Genomic DNA, 21,430 nt, shown 5'->3' on the forward strand with positions numbered 1-21,430 from the left:
AATCTTTAAAGCGAGTGCCCATTGTTACTTGAAGGTGGAAAAGAAGTACTTAAAAAGGCTGGAGCCACAGAAAGGCTAAAAATTCAAAAACACTTTGTTTCCGTAGATACTTGATGACAGTACAACGGGGAGCCGTGCCCCGTGGATTCGCCAGGGGAAATTTTCTTGGCAGGATTCCTCTAAGAACTTCCAGGAGTATACAGCAAGACACAGAAATGACTGGGCTGATTAAAATCACCACCGCTCCTAAACCAGCAACCCCAGGAACCTAAGCGGGCTGTCCCACCAAGTACAAAACTTGGCCTCAGCCAGTAAATGCCAGGAAACTCCAAGCTGACTTGGCTTCATCTGGCCAAGGGAAAGGGCATCTATTTTTGTACAATAACCTGGGTGAATCTATTAAACATCACTTGGCAAATGTGTTCCGCCACAGTTGATAATGATGAAGGTGTGAGTGCGTGCACACACACAGGAGGGGAGGGGCAACACACACACACACACACGAGAAGGGGCAGCACCCACTTGGCAAATGTGTTCTGCCGCAGTTGATGATAAAGGTGTGAGCTCATGCACGCACACATGCGCGCGCGCAGGGGCAGCACCCAGGGCCTGCGGGGGTCTGAACCAAGGCTAGGCTTTTCATGCAGGAAACTCACAAATTGAGACGCATTGCCTGGCAGGGTCCCCACCAGCTGGACTTTTAGTTTCTTCCTGAGTTGAGCGTATGAAAATTACCTTTTAGGTCCACAGTTAAAACTGAAAGAGATGCACTCTAAAAAGGTCTGCAAGGGGGCCTGAGAGACTCATTCCGGAAGGACCAGCCCCGTTCCCACTTGAACTTTGCTCTCTCAAGCGGTGGCCACTGTGCTCCGCTCCGTGCCCTGCATGAAGGTCCTGCTCCATCCAAACTCTACAAGAGGGGCATGCGGGTAGCCCAGCGTGGGCTCCCTGGGACTCCCCCCAACCCTACCTGCGGCAGGTACCACAAAGTGCCCACTTACCGGCACTTACTATGGATGAACTATTTCTAACGCCTCTAAAGCTGTGACGAGTCAGCTCTGCCACCACCCGGGGCCCGCCTGAACCCCGCCTGGATTCTCTGCTCTGCTGGACTCACATTTGGGTCACGGAGGCTTTGAAATGCCCGTCCTCTGTCCAGCCATGGGCGGCGGGGGCAGGCTTCCAAGGAAAGCGCCTCTGTTCCTCTCCCTCTGGCTGGGAGGAACAACGTGGTCAGTGAGCAAAAGCGAGGCCTGGCCTGGACATCTGTGAGCAGAAGAGGAGGTCCTCAAGGGCTAACTGTGCACAGAAGCAAGAAAACCCGGTGCAGAGAGAACATGGGTCTTAACTGGAACCTGCCCTCCTTCATGCTGTGCTTATCTCGGATCCAGAGGGCCCCCTTCACATTTAGTACCTCTGGACTTTCCTGCTGGTCCAGTGGTTAAGAATCCGCCTTATCCATTAAGGGGGACAGAGGTTTGATCCCTGGTCCACATGCCACGGAGCAAGTAGGGCCCCAGCGCTGCAACCAGTGGGTGCGATGAGAAGCCCCCGTACTGCGGCCAGAGAGTGGCCCCTGCTCGCTGCCAACTAGAGAAAGGCTGTGAGTGGCCACAAAGACCCAGTGCTGCCAAAAATGAATTTTAAAAATTTAGTACTTCAACGGAGAACCAGAAAGTAGTCCACAGACTCTTCCCTCAGGCAATCACGAATTTACTGCAGTAGAGGGGCGAGTGGGGAGGAATGGAGGGGAGAGCGTGGAGTTAACAGGACACCACTGAGAATCCCAGGCTCCTCGGGTCAAGGTCACCAATGCCCTGGGACTCTGTCGCATCTGAGATGGAGGTGACAGCATCTGCTTCACGGCTGATCAGGTCCTTTCGAAGAGATCATGCCTGGGGGGCTCGGCACAGGGCAGGGTCCAGCAAATGCTCCATAAATGCCAGGGGTCATCAGATGCTCGCACTGACTCTGACATGAGTGTGTCATCTCCAGCCTCAGCTAAGGACCAAACCAGTCTCTGCTCGCATCATGAGATAAATGGTTCCCGTTTGGCCGAAGAGTCCAGTACCTCTTGCCAGGTCACGAAGGGACCCGCATACTCCCTGCCGGCAAGGTGGACCCGCCCTCCCCATGGTGAGAGTCCTGAGGCAAGGCTCAGGAAAGGAACACGGGACCAGGTGGAGAATGGTCCAGAATCCCAGGCTTCGCGCTCGTCACTGTTCTCAGCTCAGATGCTGCTGGCGGGCCCTCTCAAGAGGGCGCCTGTTATCAAATTTACAACTGAACATACTGAGTGAAGTCAGACAGAGACGGAGAAATAGCGTATGACATCCCTTAGATGCAGAATCTAAAAAGAAATGACACCCATGAACTTATCTACAAAACAGAAGCAGACTCAGGCTTCAGAGGATGCGTCTAGGGTTGTCAGGAGGGGATGAGGGGAAGGGGTCGTAGGGAAGCTCGGGATGGACAGGTACACACGGCTGCGTTTAAAATGGATAACCAACAAAAACCTCCTGTACAGCACAGGGAACTCTGCTCAATGTTACGCGGCAGCCAGGATGGGAGGAGAATTTAGGGGACGATGGATACATGTGTAGGTACGGCTGAGTCCCTTTGCTGTCCACCTCAAACTATCACAGCATCGTTAACTGGCTATACCAAAACAAAAGAAAAAGTTTTTTAAATAAGTATGACTGAAGTGATGCATGGTCACTCTCGGAAATGCTGGTCAGCTACCCACAGCTGCAGGGCCCCACCTGGGGCATCCAGCTGCCCACCTGCACCCCAGGCAGAAGGAACCACTTGCCCATGGGTTGCTGCAAGAGGGACCCACAGACACGGAACCTGAGCCCCAGCTTTAGACAAAAGCTGGTCTTGGGGAGCCATGGTGATCTGGAGGTCACCCCAGGCCACGCCTGTCTCAACCTGTTCACCGTTCCCACTGCACACACCAGCCACACAGCACCGTGTCAATCTGTGCAAAAGGGGGGTGACCCTCAGGGATGGGGTCACAGTAAGGACGTGAGGGCCCAGGAAGTGGGTGCCAGGGGCTTTCCCTGTGTATCCACAGCAGGGCCTCAGAACTATCTCAAGTTCAAGGGTGGTGGGTGGGGAAAAGCCTCAAGCAGACATGGAACCCAGAAGTCCCCAAGAGAAACCAAATGCCTGCCTTGCAGAACCGACCCACCTCTATCAGCAAAAAGAAGTCCTCTGGCCAGAGAGGCACACCCAGACAGAAGGACACTCACACAGAGGTGCCAATCTGAGGCCACAGGCTCCTGGAGCACAGCTCACGGGACCCCTGAACAGCCTAGGCCCCACCCCCAACCCCTCCAGCTCCTGATTCACACCTGACCACCCTCAGCAGCTCTCCCCGACATCCAGGGACCCACGATCATCCATGACAGAAACAGATGGTTTCAGACTTCGACTGGGCCAGGGGACCAGAGCTGCATACATGGGGGGCTGCTGGGAGCACAGAAGGGCATCTCTGAGCAGCTGGGGGTGAGGTGGGTTGATGGGAGGGGTCAGGAGCTGCTGGGATGTAGACGCTCCCCCCAACCTCTGCCCCTGGGCTCAGAACTCGGGGGCCACACAAGTGTGATCTGACCCCAACCAGGACCTCAGGCTGACCCAAGTCGCCTGGGGTGGGGCCCAGCCTCTCACAGGGGCTGTTAACAGCCCTCTCGCCCCCAGAAAGACCTGGTCCAGCAGGCATAAAACTGTGTGGAATTCTGGACTGGTTGTCACCAGGGAAGGACGAAGTCCTCCAAAGACGGAAAAGCTGGGCAAGACAGAGTTAAAACGGTATGACCTGAGATGCCTTCCCCTTCTACAGCCGTGTCATTCCTTCCCAGGATTCAATTCCATATACCATTGCCTAATAATGAATAAACCGTATTAATTAGCTTGGAAACAATTACCCTTTATTGAGGAGGGGTGGAGACCCTGAAAGTTAATTTTCCATGTCCCGATACAATTACGCTACTATCAAGACACCTAAGGTCAAATCAACACTTCATGATTACCCCAGCATCCAAGAGTTCCAGCTTCAAGAAGAAATGTGCCCTCCAGGCACGAACTTCACATCCAGTCTTTGCAGAGGGAACGCTTATGGAAATTTTGTAATATTAAAATATCTTCAGCTGGGTTTAAGCTTTAAGAACACGAAGAGGCCCAACAGCCAAGATTTCAGAACTCTGTCTTCAAATATAAGGACAGCCAGTGGAAAAGTGTAAGGGAAGTCTTGGAACCCAGCCGCTTTCTTAAGGAAAACAAAATAGGGTATTTTCTCAGTGTTGTCTCAGATGTAGTCAATTAATGTGTCCATTCCTCAGCTGCCTTTAAGCTTTTTGCTTTCGCACCCACCCTACAGAGCCAGCAGATTTGAGCCGGGCTAGGTGACCGGGAGGAGTCTAGCCTCATAGCATTAGCTGGGCTTCAATCGTCTGGAGAAAGCCTCTGCTCTCAGTGGCTCCAGAGATGGAGAAATAAACAAGGGCATCAGGATGCCAGATTGGGGGTGGAGGTGGGGTTGGATACAGCTGGAAAAATGAACGTGGAAAGCAAATCGACGGGTGCTCAGGCCGGATGTGAGCCAAGTTTTGAAAGAAAGAGAGAGAAGTGGAGCCGTGAGCAGCAACCCACACACAACGATGTCATCCTGTGAATTCAAGCAGCATTCCCACACCCTCAACTGCCCAGCTGGCCGTGGAAGTGCTGGTCTGAGCAGTCTGACCCCCAGCTCCCAGAAGCCTGGCTGTGACCCCGAGCGTCTGTCCCAATGTCAGACAAGCCGTGAAGCCGCCTTGTTAACTCTGAAATGCCCAGGGGTGGAGAGTCCTTTCTGGGGAAGGACCCCCTTACAATCAGCCTGGCTCAGTGCATCAGGCGACAGGGGTATAAGTCCATAAGACAAATCAGAGATACTGTAGGTGGCCTTTTGTGGATCCAGACAGTAAGTGAACCAGAGAGCTACAGGCCCAGGCACTTCCACCTCTAGGAGAGGTGCCAGAACCTGCCAGGACTGGGAGAGAGATGGGCTAGCCCATGAAGAGAACACAGCCAAGTAGCAACCACTAACCAGTGGGGCATCTTGAAAGAACGCCCCGGCCTCGGCTTTCTCCCTGTTAGATTGCAGGGCGCAGAAGAGGTATGCTGAGTTCCTTTCCATCAGGTACCCCACTGAGCAGGCGCATAGGGTCAGACAGCAAGCAAGTCTCCTGATGCTCAACAAAGAGACAAAAAACCCACTGAGCTGAGGATTTTTAACGTAAAATCCACGGATGGCAGAACAGAATGTTTGAAGAGTTGGTGAGACAAACAGCCCCCCAACTCCCACCACTTCAGTGGGAGTATGAAAGAGTACCATTTCTGAAAAGTTAGAGTTCATCCCCCAGCTCATTCTACCCCTAAGCAGTAACTAGAGGAGCCATGATAAAAATAAAAATAAATCATCTCAGGGGTTTCCCTGGCAGCCAGTGGTTAAGACTCTGCACTTCAATGCAAACGGCATGGGTCTGATCTCTGGTCTGAGAACCAAGATTCCACATACCACGCCAAAAATACAAACCACCTAAGATGATCCCTAAAACAGAAAAGAGTTGGATAACCATTTCTGCGACACTATAGACACGACAAACAATTATCATGGTATACCTACGTATGTTACGATACCTGTAATCTCAACAGATAATAATATTCAGTTTTAAAAATTCAAAAACACTTCATAACTTAGGAAAAACACTTGTAGGTCAAATGGAAAAACAAACAGACTCCAAATCTTATAAATTAAAAAAAATATTCTTTGAATAGTGAATTTCACTTCTTAGTGCTGCTAAGTCGCTTCAGTCATGTCCGACTCTGCGCGACCCCATAGACGGCAGCCCACCAGGCTCCTCCCTCCCTGGGACTCTCCAGGCAAGAACAGTGGAGTGGGTTGCCATTTCCTTCTCCAACTTCTTAGTGCACGAGACAGAAAATACACCCAAAGTGTTAAGAGAAATTATTTTTCCATGCTAAGGCAATTTTTAAAATAGAAGTCTTTTGGATCATAAAAACAGTCTTCATATTTTCCTCGATTTCTCTATTTTCTGTAAAGGGCAGGTTTCTTACAATCTGGAAAACGCACAGTGAGTCTGTGTGGGCTTCTACATCAGGAGAGGGAGCTGAGGCTGGGAATACAGCAACGGAGCTGCTGCCGATGCTTCCTGGCTCTACTTAGGATCTAAGCCCTTAAGTAAAGCTGCATCGTGCAGGTGAGTCCAAAAGGAAGTAGTAAGGTATCCCCTCCAAGCTCATGAAGTTAATCTAAAAACAGGGTGATGGACTTCCTTGGAAGCCCCGTGGTTAAAACTTCACCTTCCAATGTAGAGGATGTGGGTTGGATCCCACATGCCTCAGGGCCAAAAAACCAAAACATAAAATATAGCAGCAATACTGTAACAAATTCAATAAAGACTTTTTAAAAGTGGGGGTTTTTTAAAAAAACATTAAAAACTCTTAAAACAAAAAGGTGTCCCTCGTCTGGATGCCAACATATCAATCTGAATTCCAGTGGCCAATCGACCTGGGAGAAGCCGAGGGGCAGGGGAAGGGGCCAATGCAGTGGGGATCCCTTGACTCCCACGGGAGCTCAGAACCCACTCTCCCCAGGGCCTGCAGGACAGGATGGCACTGCCACAAGGTGGACTTGGCAGGCTCCAGCCAAGTTCTTGGCTACAGACTAGACTGCAGAAGAATGAGCAGAGAGAAGCATAAAAAGCAAACATACACACACACACATATATATGACTTGAGAGTCAAACGGCTGAGTTCACAAGCCCTGGAAAAATTACTCACAAAAATAGTGACTAGATTTAGATACCAACTGCTACTGATCATGGGACTATAGGCAGAGTATCGAGCTGGGAGGAAGTTGGGTAAAAATGAATTCAGCTGGTTAGCAAGCCCTCAGACCCCAGCTCTCACCAACTGTTTCCCCACCTCCAACTCTATCGTGTATTGTAAGGGCACTGACCACGTTACCAGGTTTCTCACTGGTTTAATTGGTCAGCTCCAGGTGAGTAGTGAAGGGCGTTAATCCCTCCATCGTGTCCAACTCTTTGCAGCCTCATGGACTGTACCCGCCAGGCTCCTCTGTCCATGGGATTTCCCAGAAAACTGGAGTGGGTTGCCATTTCCTCCTCCAGGGGATCTTCCCGACCCAGGGGTTGAACCCACGTCTCTTGCACTGCAAGCGATTCTTTACCATCTGGGCCACCAGGGAAACCTGATGGCTGCCACCAGGGAAGGTGAGCAGGGACATCATAATTTTTATCTTGGAGAACTTGGAGACCAGCCCACTAGCAAGGAGCACTGAAGGGCTGTGAGTGGCCCCAGAAAAGCTGCCTGATCCTTGTTTCGCTTCTTCACCAATAAACCCAGGACATGACCGCTCTTACCTAGAATGAGGGGTCACAGTGGGGTGATGCATGATGCCACAGATAAAGCACTCAGCTCTAACATGTATCTGTGAACACTTCTACTGTGTAACAAATGCTTTTCTAACAGGACTAGGGTGATTCAAGAATCCAGAGTCCTGCGAAGAAGAAAGGCCTAAAGGAAATTCTGTTTTATTTCAAAACAAATGTATTCAAACCCAAACCTATAGATTCAGGGGAGATTTCGGTGTGACATGAAGCGCTTCACTGCCATCAAATGGCTGCTGTACCTGCAACCAAAGAGAAGACTTCACTTTTTAAAATCCATTTACAGCGCTAGGCATGTCGCAGGGAGCAGGATGCAGTGCAACCCCGCAAATACAAACACGAGTGAAGACCCCCAAGGTTGAATGGAAAGGAAATTCACGGGGCCAAAGTTAAGTCTCCTCTACAGGCAACAAATTCTAGTCTTCAGAATGAATCCCAGGGACTTCCCTGGTGTTCCAGCGGTTACGACTCTGCACTTTCCATGCATGGCTGCAGAGGACGCGGCTTCGATCCCTAGTCGGAGAACTAAGATCCCACATTCCCACATGGCGTGCAGTGCAGCCAAAAAAAAAGAAAGAATAAATCCCAGAGCCAGATGAGACCTCAGAGAGCATCTTATCGGGAAAGGGAACCTCCCCCTACAAACAGCCTGATGATACAAACCTCCTGATTCATATGTATCAGGCTAAGTAACACTGGGGATCGTCAACGAACTTCTTCACATACCGAATCACTCCGTTGCACTCATTAATTTTGAAAATACAGATGACCTTGCATAGGGGTAATATCTTCATAAATGTTGTCCTCACTGACAGGACACGTGTGCAAATACACAAGCATGTATGTTTAACACAGTGCAAATACATCCACTTTCTGAGGGAAGAACACCTCAAAACTTTCCCTGTGAAATTAGATTCTGGGGCTATGTCACTTTACAGCTCTCATGAAGGCATGCCAACGCCAGTGAGGTGCTCAGGGTTTCCTCTAAAGAAATCATGCTCACGCAGTTTTTAACTTCTCTTGTGCACAAGACCAGAACTTCCGTCTGTTATTTTCATAGCAGCGGTGCTAATAATAAAATATCAAAATCCAGTCACCTTTTATCCCAACTTTTGTTTCAGTCCGGGTGCACAGTTCAAAACCACAACAGCACACGTGAACAGAACTCACAGGGTGAAGGCAGGCCCTTCCACGGGCTTCCCAAACCAGCCAAGCTATCAGAGCACACAAGCTTCTTCAAACACCACCCCCATGGACATCTGCTGCAAGATGCGGGCAAGCTAAGCAGAGGCCAGAGAGGTCTCACTCCTCTCATTTTGCAACTCTCAGGTTTCCACGATGCATCTCCTCTTACCCAGGGTTCCAGTCTAAGACTGGGTTAAAAAATCTTGGGATGGAATATTCCTCAGCAACAAAAAGGAACCAGCCGGCAATACAAGAACCTGAATGAATTTCAAAGGGAACTGTGCTGAGGGAAAACACTCTGCCCCAAAAGGCTACGCATCACATATCATCTGATTCCATTTCTATAGCATTCTTAAGGGACAAAATTACAGAGATGGAGAACAGATGAGAGGCTGTCAGGCTTTAGGGCCTGGGGAGGAGGCAGGACACTCTAGCTCCAGAACTTTCTCTGAGTAAGCAGGGTTTTGGAAGTCAGCCAGCCCTGCTGACAAGCTTGTATGCTGGCCATGAACTGTCTGCGCCACCTAAAGTGGGTGTGGCTGGAAACGGGGAACAGGGGACACCCTTGTGGGCTGGGACACTGTTGTGTATCTTCATGGTGGAACATGATACAACTACAGGAGAAGTGAATACACCCAAACGAATACATGTAACACTGGGGAAATCTGAACAGTATCTGCGGATTGTATCAGTATCAGTTTCCTGGTCACCTTATCATCACTATGTTTTACAAGATGTTACCAACTGGGGGAAAACCAGGTAAAGGGTCTTAACAACTTACATGTGATTGATTATATCACAATGACAAACTTAATTACAAAAATAACAAGTAGCTTTGTCCTGTTTTGGCTGTTCCTTTGGCGCATGCTGACCAATAAGCAGGGCAATTCCTTTTTGTGGTGGACCAGGGTTTGTTTACAAGGAGCCACAAGGAGCCTAGCCTGTTGACACGCTTCACGCTCTGAATTGGGATCAGCTTCCTTTGGCTGCCAGGGTACATGGCTCCTGAACCCTGACCTTCTCCGCTGGAGCTGGCAAAGATGCTTGCTACGTAAGATCTTTCCTGGGAACAGGCACAACTGACTGGTTTCTCTTGCCCAGCTGCTGCCAGCTGCCCAGGGCTCCCCAGGTCACATCTCACAAAACAGCTCCAGAGAGGACAGGAGAAAGCCAGCCCCCAGGGCTGCTCCATGTGGATGAGTGGGCAAGGAACCCCAGGGCTCCCGGACCCCACTGGGCTGCCTCAAAACACCAGGAGGCAGGCTGGAACAGGGCAAGACCGTCCCTGGCTAACACATGTGGTTGTACGCTGGGCTGGCCACCTTCCAACACCCAGCTCACTCAGAGAAAGTTCTGGAGCTGGTGAGTCCTAGCAGATTGGCAAAACCAGCGAGCCACCTGTCTGAGCTGACCCACAGCTGACATTCCTGCTTTTCCAGCAGCCTGGGGACCTTGAGGCTGCCCTCAAACTCCCTGTCAGCCTCTTGTGACCCAACTTAATCACACTGTATCAACCTCAAGGTCTTTGATGGCGTTTGGAGTCTGTCCCCTGAGATCGCGTGTTGTCTCCCTTTTAAGGAGAGCTGGCAGTCAGTCTCAATACTCCCCGGCACCTCCCTGCTGATTCAAAGAACCCAGAAGGAGAAAATTACAGGAGCATCTTTGCTGTCTCGCCTTATTGTCTTCAGGGTCACACTTCTTTCAATCCATTCAACAGGAGTTTATCCTCAATGCCTCCCAGAAACAATCATGAAAGTAGTCCCCCTCTCCCCAAAATGTGCCATTCGGTACAGTGTACAGATAAAACATATTTCCATCATAATACTATTTTTTCGGATTCCATAAACCCTTAAATAGCCATTTACTCAAAAAAGCTGAACGCTTTCAAATGTTGCCCAGCTTCAAAGCTGATAAAGAAATAACCAGCGACTCCTCCGCGGGAATAAAAATTACATTCTACATAAATTAAATATATAATTTGATTAAACATGTTTATATCTTTGTGATGACATTTAAAATAGAAGTAATCATTTTCTTTCTCAAAAGAAAAACTCTTTCAAATATAATTCGAAGCTGTCAAACCTATCGCCTGCTACAGATCTTTTAAATGTCACGTACCTTCAAAGGGGGACGGCAGTTTCCTTTTAAATATGCAATTCCAAACAGTGCGTTCTGAATCAAGCATGTATTAAAATACACCGCTGGCATTTACCCTGATTAGGTAGAGCCCTCTCCCCTTGTTCCTGGGGATCTGCTCCGGAGAGCAGCTCTGAGAATGCTTCCTCCCCGTAAAACTCCAGAGGGCTTAACGCTTCCACACTGGCTGTGAAGCACCTGGCCCCTGGGACCAACGCCAAGTCACACCCCTGAATGCCTTAAGGGGCAAAGGTATTTCTTATGATTCCTGCAGTTTCCCTCCCAGGTATCTCGTTGAACTCTGTGTAACCCAATTATGGCACAGCATCAACAGCCCAATTGTAAGACGGTGTTAATCAGATGCAAAGAAAAACTCCAAACTCATTCTTCTAAGTCAATGACCTACATATTCTATTGCTTCTTCTCCAACTCAGTAGCAAACACCAGGCTATATTTAAACACAGAGCACAGATATATCTTTCTTCTGAAATGCTTAGAGATACAGATAAAGCCTTACACTGTAGCCCTCCTCTTCTCAACTTACGGAATGCAAGCCTTTGTCAACATCAACTGTTTGGGGAACTCAAGACAACACACACGGTCCATGGCACTACTGTGGTTTAATAATAAGGGTAGTTTTTTGTAAAAACTAAAGATGAAGCTCCAATACTTTGGCCACCTGATGAGAAGAGCCAACTCAAGTGGAAAAGACCCTGATGCTGGGAAAGATTGAAGGCAGGAGGAGAAGGGGACGACAGAGGATGAGATGGTTGGATGGCATCATCGACTCAATGGACATGAGTTTGAGCAAACTCTGGGAGATGGTGAAAGACAGGGAAGCCTGGCGTGCTGCAGTCCATGGCGTTGCAAAGAGTCAGACACGACTTAGCGACTGAGCAACAACAATAGGGAAAAAGCATCTCCACTGGAAGGCAAGCAGAACGAAGGCTGCCTCCCCAGCCCCCGGCCAACTACAAGCATTCATAAAGAAAACAGACCAAAGGACCTCAAGTCAGTTAAGCATGTCGCATACCAAGTGTCCAACGGGGGTGCAGACGCTTCATAACTGCTCAACCTCAGAACTAGGGACTAACGTGGGGATACCCTAGAAGTCAGCAGAGGCGACAGCAGAGGAACAGAGAGCTCTCTGAGTCTGTTCTAAGACCACGGAAAGGGGACTTTTCACTGCCAATCTGTTTGTATCTCAGCCAAACTTGATGAAACATGGGTAGGTCAACTGCTTCACCACCACCCTCGCCAACCAGTGTTGCAGGAGGATCCTAAAATTATCTCAAGAAGCATCAAGGCAGAGGCTGGGGAGACCACCCAGCCCAGCTCTGCACCCACTGCCTTCCTCCTGGGGAAGCGGCGCTGCCCGTGGAGGAAGGAGATGAGCAGAGGCCAGACCCCTGCCCGCACAACTCAGGGAGCCTTGGAGACAGATTACCCACCGTCTCGTGGGCAGCTTGGGAGAGGACCAGGGTTGGGGGGATACGCTTCACAACCAAATCTGGGCTGGAGCTGAGAAACCTCAGCTGCAGACACCTTGCTGTCTCATCCTACACTGTGACCTCAGGCAGGTCGCTTTGCCTCTAGGAAACCTACTTCTCTCGGGGATGGGAGAGGAAAGCTCCAGAGACACCAAGTTTCTGTAACTCCAGTTCTAATTCCATTTACAACAGGCAACTCCTGAGACTTAGAGCCAATTCTCTATTCACTGGGGCTTGACAGAGAGCAAGCACGTGGAAAGAAGCGTTATGACGGGAACTCCGCTTTCTCTTTGGATTCAGGTGTACATCCTTCCTTGGGTGGCGGACCCCCACCCCTACCCACCCTCACCCCCCCACCTCGTGGAGGGGAAGGGCCAGTAAACACCACCCGTGAGGCCAGATCCTGCAAGCTGACCCCGGCACCCACGGAGAAACCAGAGAGCACGGCTGAACCTAGACGTCTATGTGTCGTGGGAGACCTTTTGAGTGCTTCCTGCACCCCAAGTCTCCTCCTAAGAGGGGGGCCTTCCCAGTTAACACCACATGTGCTCCCTCCCGTCTCCCCACATCTGGGGCCCACAGAAGTCATCCGTCCAGCACCCCCGCCCCGGTAGACTCTTCCAGCTTCAGTGCTTTATTTTTGAGCCTTGCTGTCTATCAAGCTTAATGAACCCAATGTATACACACATATCTGTAGCTATAGCCATATACAGACACACACCCACTCATCCAAAAAGTCTGGCATGGACTCCTTCCTGATGGTCAAGGCTGACAGCCCCTATTCATCTGCCGTCCACCTTCCCAGCTGGACCCCACACCACTCCGAGACCCATTCTGCTACTGCACCAACGGAGGGGCAGGCACTGCCGAGAGCCAGATTTGGAGACAGACATAACCTTGTCTTCAAGGAGTTCCAGAACGAGCAAGAACAGAACACCAAGTGCTAGAGAAGCAGATATGGAAGAAGGAGAGACAGCAACTTTGCCTGAACTCCCGCTCAGACGCTCCCAAATCACTGTCTTCCTCAGTCCCTCCAAGGAGCTCCAGATGTACCTCACCACCCTCCCACCTCCACATACCAGCTACGTGACTGCAAGTCCCTCCCGCCCCCAGACTCAGATTGTTCACTAGCATGGACAGCACTGCTTTACCCTGTTGGGAGTCCAAGACTCAGCCAAGTCCAGACCCTGATTAAGTCTCTGATCCTGGAACTGACCATGCCTGCCCCTACGTTTGTCTACCTCCACATTGGAATCACAACAATTCCCGGGCGAGAATGAAAACTCCAATCATTTTCTCTAAAAACACCCAGAAAAAAATCCAGTTGAGACAAATGTCATTTTGGGAGAATGACCCAGTTCAACTCAACTGGTCTAGTTAAAAAGTATTGTTAAAAAAAAAAAGTGGTAGTCACTCAGTCTCGTCGGACTCTGTGCCACCCCATGAACTGTAGCCCACCAGGCTCCTCTGTCCATGGAATTCTCCAGGCAAGAATACTGGAGCGGGTTGCTAGTCTCTTCTTCAGGGGATCTTCCCGACCCAGGGATAGAACTCAGGTTTCCTGCATTGCAGGCAGAGTCTTTACTGTCTAAGACACCAGGGAAGCCTGAAGTATCTAAAATTCCATCTCAATCAGATGGTACCGTTAGAAGGGCTCCTCACAGAATGGCTTCCCCTAAATTCTCCTTCACCATTGTGCCTCTCAGTTTGACCCGGACCCGGCCCAAGCAGCAGCTTGAGTTGCCAGACCTCAGCTGCCGGTAGAACCCTCAACTCCTATTTGCTGCTGTTGTTCAGTTGCTAAGCTGTGTCCGGCCCTTTGAGACCCCATGGACTGCAGCGTGCTGGGCTCCCCTTGTCCTTCACTCTCTCTCAAACTTTGCTCAAATTTATGTCCACTGAGTCGGTGATGCCATCTAGCCATCTCATCCTCTGTCACCCCCTTTGCCTCCTGCCCTCCATCTCTCCCAGTATCAGGGTCTTTTTCAATGAGTTGGCTCTTCTCATCAAGTGGCCAAAGTATTGGGGCTTCAGCATCAGCCCTTCCGATGAATATTCAGGGTTGATTTCCTTCAGGATTGACTGGTTTGATCTCCTTGCAGTCCAAGGGACTCTCAAGAGTCTTCTCCGGCACCACAATTTGAAAGCATCAGTTCTGCAGCGCTCAGCCTTCTTTACGGCCCAGCTCTCACATCCGTGTACGACTACTGAAAAGACCACAGCTTTGACTATATGGACCTTTGTCGTTACAGGGCCTCTGATCCCATAACTCCCTCTAACGAATCATTTCTCTTTAGGGTGAGCTCAAGGACTCACACCATCTCTCTAAACTCAGAAAAAGAGAACTGTTCACAGCCAACTGTCCTGAAATCTGTGGTTCCTGTACGTCCATTTTTCAAACAACTCTAGTCCTTCCCAATCTCATCCCTTCTTACAGTATCCTTTTTTCTTTTTTAAATCCTCAAAACATTGGGTTGGTCAAAAAGTTTGCTTGGGTTTTTCTAGCTCACGGGGAAACCTGCATGAACTTTTTGGACAACCAATACTTTCTCCAAAAAGACAAGATATAAAAAGTAAAATGTAATCCACTCATTAGGACCTATAAACCATATCCCCAAAAGCACTGGCCCCGAAGAGACTTGGAGAAGCTGGCAGTAGCCTCCCCAAGGCCAGCACACCCCAGACCACTGGGCTCCTGGGTGGCCCAGCTCACAGGGTGACTGGTCTGCGGCTGGTTAGAGAGCTGTGTAGCACACCTGCTCAGCCAGTTCCCCCACACTGAAGCAAACTAGAAATGCACATGCTCCCATGTGATGATCAGCGGGCTCCGAAAATCAACTTCTGTCAGTCGTGAATGCAAAACCGTGGGCACAAGTGTTAAAAAACACGAGGGACTGAAGGCCCTGACCCTCATGCTTCACTGGAGAGCACAGTTATTGGAGAGGTAGGGAAGGGGGTGGGAGATGGCGTGGGAATGGAAGCAGGGAGAGACACGGCCCAGGGGAAATCAACGATTGTCCTGAATCGCCAGGGAAAGCCAAGAAAAGCAGGCCTCGAAATAAAACAAAAAGGTTCCTCACTCCAAAGCAAGTACACTTCATGGCCCACCCCCAGCAGAGCAGCGGGGCAAACTCTGCATCCATCTCACTAGCGGAGGGACCAAGGGAGAGGAAGGTGTCCCCCATGCCACTGCACTGCCTCGAGCAGAAAGCCAGCGTTCTGCTAAGTGGTTTAAAAAATAGCTCCATCTTCCACACGTGATTGGCAGCAGTGTAAAACTTTATTATAACTGCTTTATAAAATGAAACATACACCTATTCTATGACCCAACATTCCACTTCTAGGAGTTGACCCAAGAGAAATGAAAACATATGTCCATAAAAAGGCATGTACGAGAATGGTTCACTCCAGCTTTACTTAGGATTGCCAAAGTGTCCATCAACAGGTGCATGGATACACTCGCTACAGAGGATGCTGCACTGGAATACTACACAGCACGTAAAAAAGGAGCAGGCAACTGTTCAGGTGAGAACACCCCAAAATTTCAACAAACACGTTACAGTGAGTTTAGAAAGCTTTTGCTGAAAGGTGTACGTGGTATAATACATGTGTGTAATATTGTCTGTGTACATACACATGTATGTATAACGTGTGTACACACAGGTAGTATACTAAGTGCTAGAACATGAAAAATTAATCATTGTGGGAGTGGAGAGTATTTGCCGGAGATGACCAGGGAGACTGGAATGGGGGCTACCTGGCAAGGGTCATGAAGTAAGTTTCTGGATTGGTGCTAAGCTGTATATTGTGATATACTTGGGGGTACCCAGGTATGTGAATCTGCCAAAACAAATGGATTGGCTCACTAGGATTTATCCCCGTTCCCACCCTGCTGAACACCTCCCCCAAGTCCTATCTCAAAGGAAAAACTAAACTAAAGGAATCACAAAAAGTCAGCTTCAGAAATGAGATGCATGCTCAAGGACCCAGGCAGGGGTGGAGCTGAGCAAGGACTGAGAACCATTGAGAAACACTGCCAAGTCAAGATGGACCGATGGGCAAGGGGGTGGAGAGAGCTGGGCCTGGGGTCTGGGGGGTTCGCTGTACCACGTGACCACTTGGGGGGAACCGCTGGCTCTGGCCCATCTGAAAAATGACAACCACAGACATACCCACAAGGCCAGGGCCATTTCCCCACCAAGAGCTGAAACCCCAGAGGCCCAGACGGATCGTCACCCCAAACCAGAGTGTAGGAGCAGCGGGCGTCTAAGTAAAACCCGTTCTCTCCAGAAACAGACCTGTGAATTCAAGGAGGCCCAGGACAGGCTAAGGGCTGTTTGTACAAATGCAGGCTGATAAAACAGGAGGTCCCAACCCAATGAGAATAAACCCACAGGGCAGTCACATTTGCATCCAGTAGGTTCCAGTGCTTCAAGGTAGAACCCCCAAGAGCAGCCTTTTTTTGACCACAGTTCAGTCGCTCAGTGTCCGACTCTTTGTGACCCCATGGACTGCAGCACGCCAGGCTTCCCTGTCCATCACCAGCTCCCAGAGCTTGCTCAAACTCATGTCCATCGAGTCAGTGATGCCACCCAACCATCTCATCCTCTGTTGTCACCTTCTCCTCCTGCCTTCAGTCTCTCCCAGCTGTTTGACCACGAACAGTTCCCACAGAGCACACGGATTACAAAGGCCCATTTGGAAACAAGCCGCTGAACTCCATCTGATGTTTAACGGGGCTGCCCTTAGATGCTGAGTCCTATGGGTCAGACCTCTCGGCATCAGTCGCGTTCCCAGTGCCAGGTCACACATGGACTGCGCCTACCAGACTCTCTATCACCCAAGAGGTTTTAAAGTATCAAGTACTGAAAATACATGCAACTTTCCCATTAAAAGCTAGGGCGTGAACACTCCAAAAGGTCAACGTGGCACCCGCTACAGTTCCATTACTGATGCTTCATCCAGATGGCAGGAAAGCTACAACAAAAGCACCCTTCAAGAGTCGCTGCTGTCACACAAGAGGAACAGAAACCCACTCCCGACGGAATCCTAGACCTTGGATCTGGGCAGACCTGGCCCTGTGGAGGCAGGCAAACTTGCTTCCCAAACTGGAAGGAATTCCTGGGCAGTGACCCTTTGACCTACCTTATCTTAAATTCAATGTGTGTTAGTTCAGATACCTCCAAAAACAGATACCAGAACAAGATGAATAACAGGCTGTACCAGAGACTTCTTGGGAGACGTGAAACAGGGGGCAGAGGGGACGCTGGTCTGACTCCTCTAGAGGAGACAGGGAAGGTGAAACCTTGGCCTGCCGGGCGGTTCAAGGCCAGAGGGGAGTCTCTAGGCCCAGAGGACAGGCTGCTGGGAGGAGTCGGCGGACAGGCTGGCATCCCCCACCGAGCTCGGGCCCTAGCTAGGAGAGGCCTGTGGAAGGAGGGCTCTGTGAATGCGGTGCTGGAGTCCACTTGCAGAAGGTGTTTGGGGCCACCAGTTACATTCCCAGAAGGAAAAGATCAGAGGTGTCTTTTCATGACAGCCACACCATGCCAAGTCACTGCAACACTTTTCCCACCCAAGGCTTGCTTTTGATCTTCTCCAACAAGTGACAGAGAGACTTCCGGGGCCACCTGGCCACACCCCATGTTTTAGGTGGCTGTCACTTGGCAGGTGTGAGGCAGGGGATGTGCGGGGATGCTCACCCTCAGGGAGGGGCCCCCTGCAACGAGGGGAGGGTGACGGGATCTCCAGGACTTAGTGATGAATGGACATGGCAGGTGGAGAAGTGAAAGGCATGACGCCAAGCCTGGGGACCTGGAGAAGTGGCCGCCTGCTCACTGAAGCAGAGCGTGAGGCAGGGGTTGGTTTGATGGATGATCAAGTTAATCAACTACCCAAACTCAGCGTTGTTAGTTCACACTATCTGCTTTAACAAATGAACCCAAAATTGAATATCAACTCAACACAATAAAAGCTTACTTCTGTATCACGAAATGATCAGTGTTCCCGATGGGTGGGCAACTCTTCACGTGGCGATTCAAGGGTCCAGGATCCTCACTTTCTCCTCTGGACTGGCCACACCCGGTTGACAATGCAGGTAAGAAAGACTGGGTAAAGCACACTTGCTTCCTAACCACTTCTCCCAGGAAGTGACACCTACTGCCACCAGGGCTCCACTGGCAACAACCACCCAGGGTCTCCAGGAGCTGCCAGAGTGGCGGTGGGGCAGCCACCGCAGCAGAAGTCCCCACCACTGACACGAAGCACAGATCTCTGGTGGACATCTGGTCATCTCCACCACACTTCCACGTTCCAACTCCATCTCAAGAGAGGCTTATTTTGGAAGCAATATAGGCCTTCAGCTCTCTCTGAACACCATAATCCAAGGCTACATGACCACTGAACCAAATCTGAAAAGAGATGCCAGCAATTCTGGAAGTGCGTCTATTAACTTCTCTTGTTGCCACACAGCTGTGGCATTCACGTGGAAATCTGGTCACAACTCGACTCTCAATGATCAAGTAAAAAGTTGAGCAACTGTCCTTTCTTTGGAAAAGGTTTGCAAAATTGGTTTCATGGCCATCAACTCTAAAAATATCAAGTCTTAGACTTGGCATTGTTTAATAAGTCTACTAAGAACGGGGGAAAAATAAATTAATTAAGCTATGCCATATTATCAGTTTTTATGACAGAACTCAGTCCCCAAATGTTGAAAACCAATGAAATAACAGCGCTCTTGTTGAAGTCTTCAAGCGAACCTTGTAAAAGAAACACAAGAATTTCAATTTCACAGAGCCTGGCCCAGGACTGGGTGACTTGCCAGAGGTCGCCCAGCTGGTGAGGGACAGTCGGGTGAGGGGGGTTTCCAACCAGTTTGACTCGGCACCTGGATCTGGGTCAAGATCCCAGCAAGTTTTGAGAACTTTGCAAGGCCAAGTCAAGCTCCCAACATCCTCACATCCGTACAGATTCCACTTCAAATGGCAAATAGAGCACCTTGGGTATAATATTCTTATAAATGCATCCAAATTATAAAAAAAAAAAAAAACTCCACTAAAACATGAGTTTTCATCTGCATAACACTTAACCAACTAATTCCACAACATTCAAGTGAGAACAGATGATGCACTGAAATATCAAGAACAAGAATCCGATTTGGTAAACAGTTGAGCGCTATTTTCACATCACCCTAATGAATTTAGTTTCAATGAACACAAATCAGCAAACACTCTGAAAATTTTAATGGTATGGTACAAAATGATGCTTTGAATGACAGCCCCAGAAAACAAACTCTTCTCAGCAAGTAACAGATATCACAAGAGAAAAATCAGAAAGGATAAGTTAGTTCAAATCCACTTATAGCCCATGGATCTGCACTTGACCCTGGGTTTGCTTCTCACACGCTTCAGGCTGTGAGTGAAGCAGCAAGGAGAGGTGCTTTGGGTCCCTGGATCTTGCTCAAACGGCCAGGCACAATCTGCTACCAGGTGCCTGGTTTTGTTCCAATACCTGTACAGCAGGTGGGTTAGTACCCACAAAAGATGGTGCATAGATTTTGGGTCAAATTCTTGCCCAGGGCAGGCACCTGCCTCTAGCCAGCTCATTATGGCCCTCAGGGTCAAGGGGCACTGCTGGGAAATATCTGGATGTTTGGGAAGTGTCTGGGATGGTAGGATACAAGCCAAGGTGGGTCCGGATTCCGCCAGAGCCCTGCTCACATGCCCACCCATTCTCTCGTCTGTGTCTCCATCCTGTCATCACTCTGTAAGTGGTACCCAAGTTAAAACTTGGCAGTGAGTTTACATCCACTGAAATGGCAACCCACTCCAGTGTTCTTGCCTGGAGAGCTGGGGTCATACAGAGTCGGACATGACTGAGGTGACTTAGCAGCAGCAGCTTTTAAAAAAGCATTCAATGACCAGGAGACAAGGAAACAAACTGACACCCCCAGAGAATGCAGAGGGCCATCACATTCACCTGAGTCCTGAGTCTTTTTTCATCTGAAAACCAAGGTTGTTGTTTGGAGGCTGTAATTAGAACATATTAGAACACGGTTGTAAACTATAAGTCACTCTAAAAAGAGTGGACTGGACTTTTGAAATGACATTTCTGCCTTGGTTATAATAAACCAAAATTAAAACACTCAGTTGTCTTTAGGAAGAATTCTGAAGCCTACCTTCAAACCCAAGTGAACCCCACAGCTACGTGGGGACAAGGAAGCACCTCCTTCCTGCCGTATCCTCCCCGAGCCTGACCTGGGGGAACCACAGCTGCTTAACTGAATTCTGAGTCCAACACACACTTCCTGGCCGCAGCCCCAAGACTGATCCAGCTTTCTTTTTTCCACTGGCAATGAAGTTTGCTTTCAAAAACAAAGGCACACAAAGGCATTTAAGACACCTGTATGATGTTAAAGAAACAAAGACTACAGATGAGATTTTAAAAAGCACGTGATCAGAAGGGAGGAAGGCGAGCATTCAAAAGCCACATCCCGGGGCTCTCGCTCGCTGTGGGTGCGAAGACTAAGGGGGCTCCCCAAAACCACAGCCCAACTCCTAAACCCGTTACCTCTTCTCAGTCCAACAGCCACGCACGCCATCAAGTAACTGCTCCTGCTCCCAACTCACGGGCGAGGGGGCACCAAGGCTTTGAGCCTCATACCAGAGTCCACAGCAGAAAAAGCAGAGATGCACCCCGAGTGCACCCATGGAGGCCACCTGGCACCTACAGCAGAGGCCAACGGGGCAGGAGGACTTCAGCAAAATGAGACTAAGCATCAGGACAGACCCCCTGCGGCATTCAGGCCCCTCTGCTTTCTGCCACCCTCTTCACCCATGTGGGCAGAGGGGGCGTCAGAGCATGGTCTGCCCGTTGGTCTGGTCAGTCTCCTCCCCCATCCCACATTAACCACCAACCCTCAGCAATGGCTTCACCCCAGCACTCAGCACTCAGTCCCCCAGGATCTGATGTGTGATTTTTCAACTCTCAGACCCTTTTCTTTCCATAATTCAGAGGCAGCAGCCAAGTGGCATCACTCACAAAGGGTCCTGGGGCACCCCCAACCCACTTGGTCCAGCTAAAGGGACCCTTTCCCGGGTCCAAGTATCACATGCGTGTTTGGCTCCCTCCTACCTGGGGGCACCA

At 49.7% G+C, this 21,430-nt stretch overlaps 1 protein-coding gene across 9 annotated transcripts in view; it reads right to left on the bottom strand.

Moving 5' to 3' along the window:
- Positions 1–21,430, bottom strand: part of CTBP2 (C-terminal binding protein 2) — a 168,971-nt gene that overhangs the window by 119,791 nt on the left and 27,750 nt on the right. Inside the window, exon 1 of one of the 9 annotated variants that reach the window (XM_019988609.2) lies at positions 10,779–11,289. The exons of 7 other annotated variants lie outside the window; for them this stretch is intronic. The gene's annotated coding sequence lies outside the window, so the exon portion shown is untranslated. Of the gene's footprint in view, positions 1–10,778; positions 11,290–21,430 lie in introns of those variants that run through there. One more of the 9 variants, XM_019988604.2, reaches the window with a different exon arrangement.

The sequence above is a fragment of the Bos indicus genome, chromosome 26, assembly GCF_029378745.1.
Source record: "Bos indicus isolate NIAB-ARS_2022 breed Sahiwal x Tharparkar chromosome 26, NIAB-ARS_B.indTharparkar_mat_pri_1.0, whole genome shotgun sequence".
In the NCBI taxonomy this organism is placed as follows: domain Eukaryota; kingdom Metazoa; phylum Chordata; class Mammalia; order Artiodactyla; family Bovidae; genus Bos; species Bos indicus.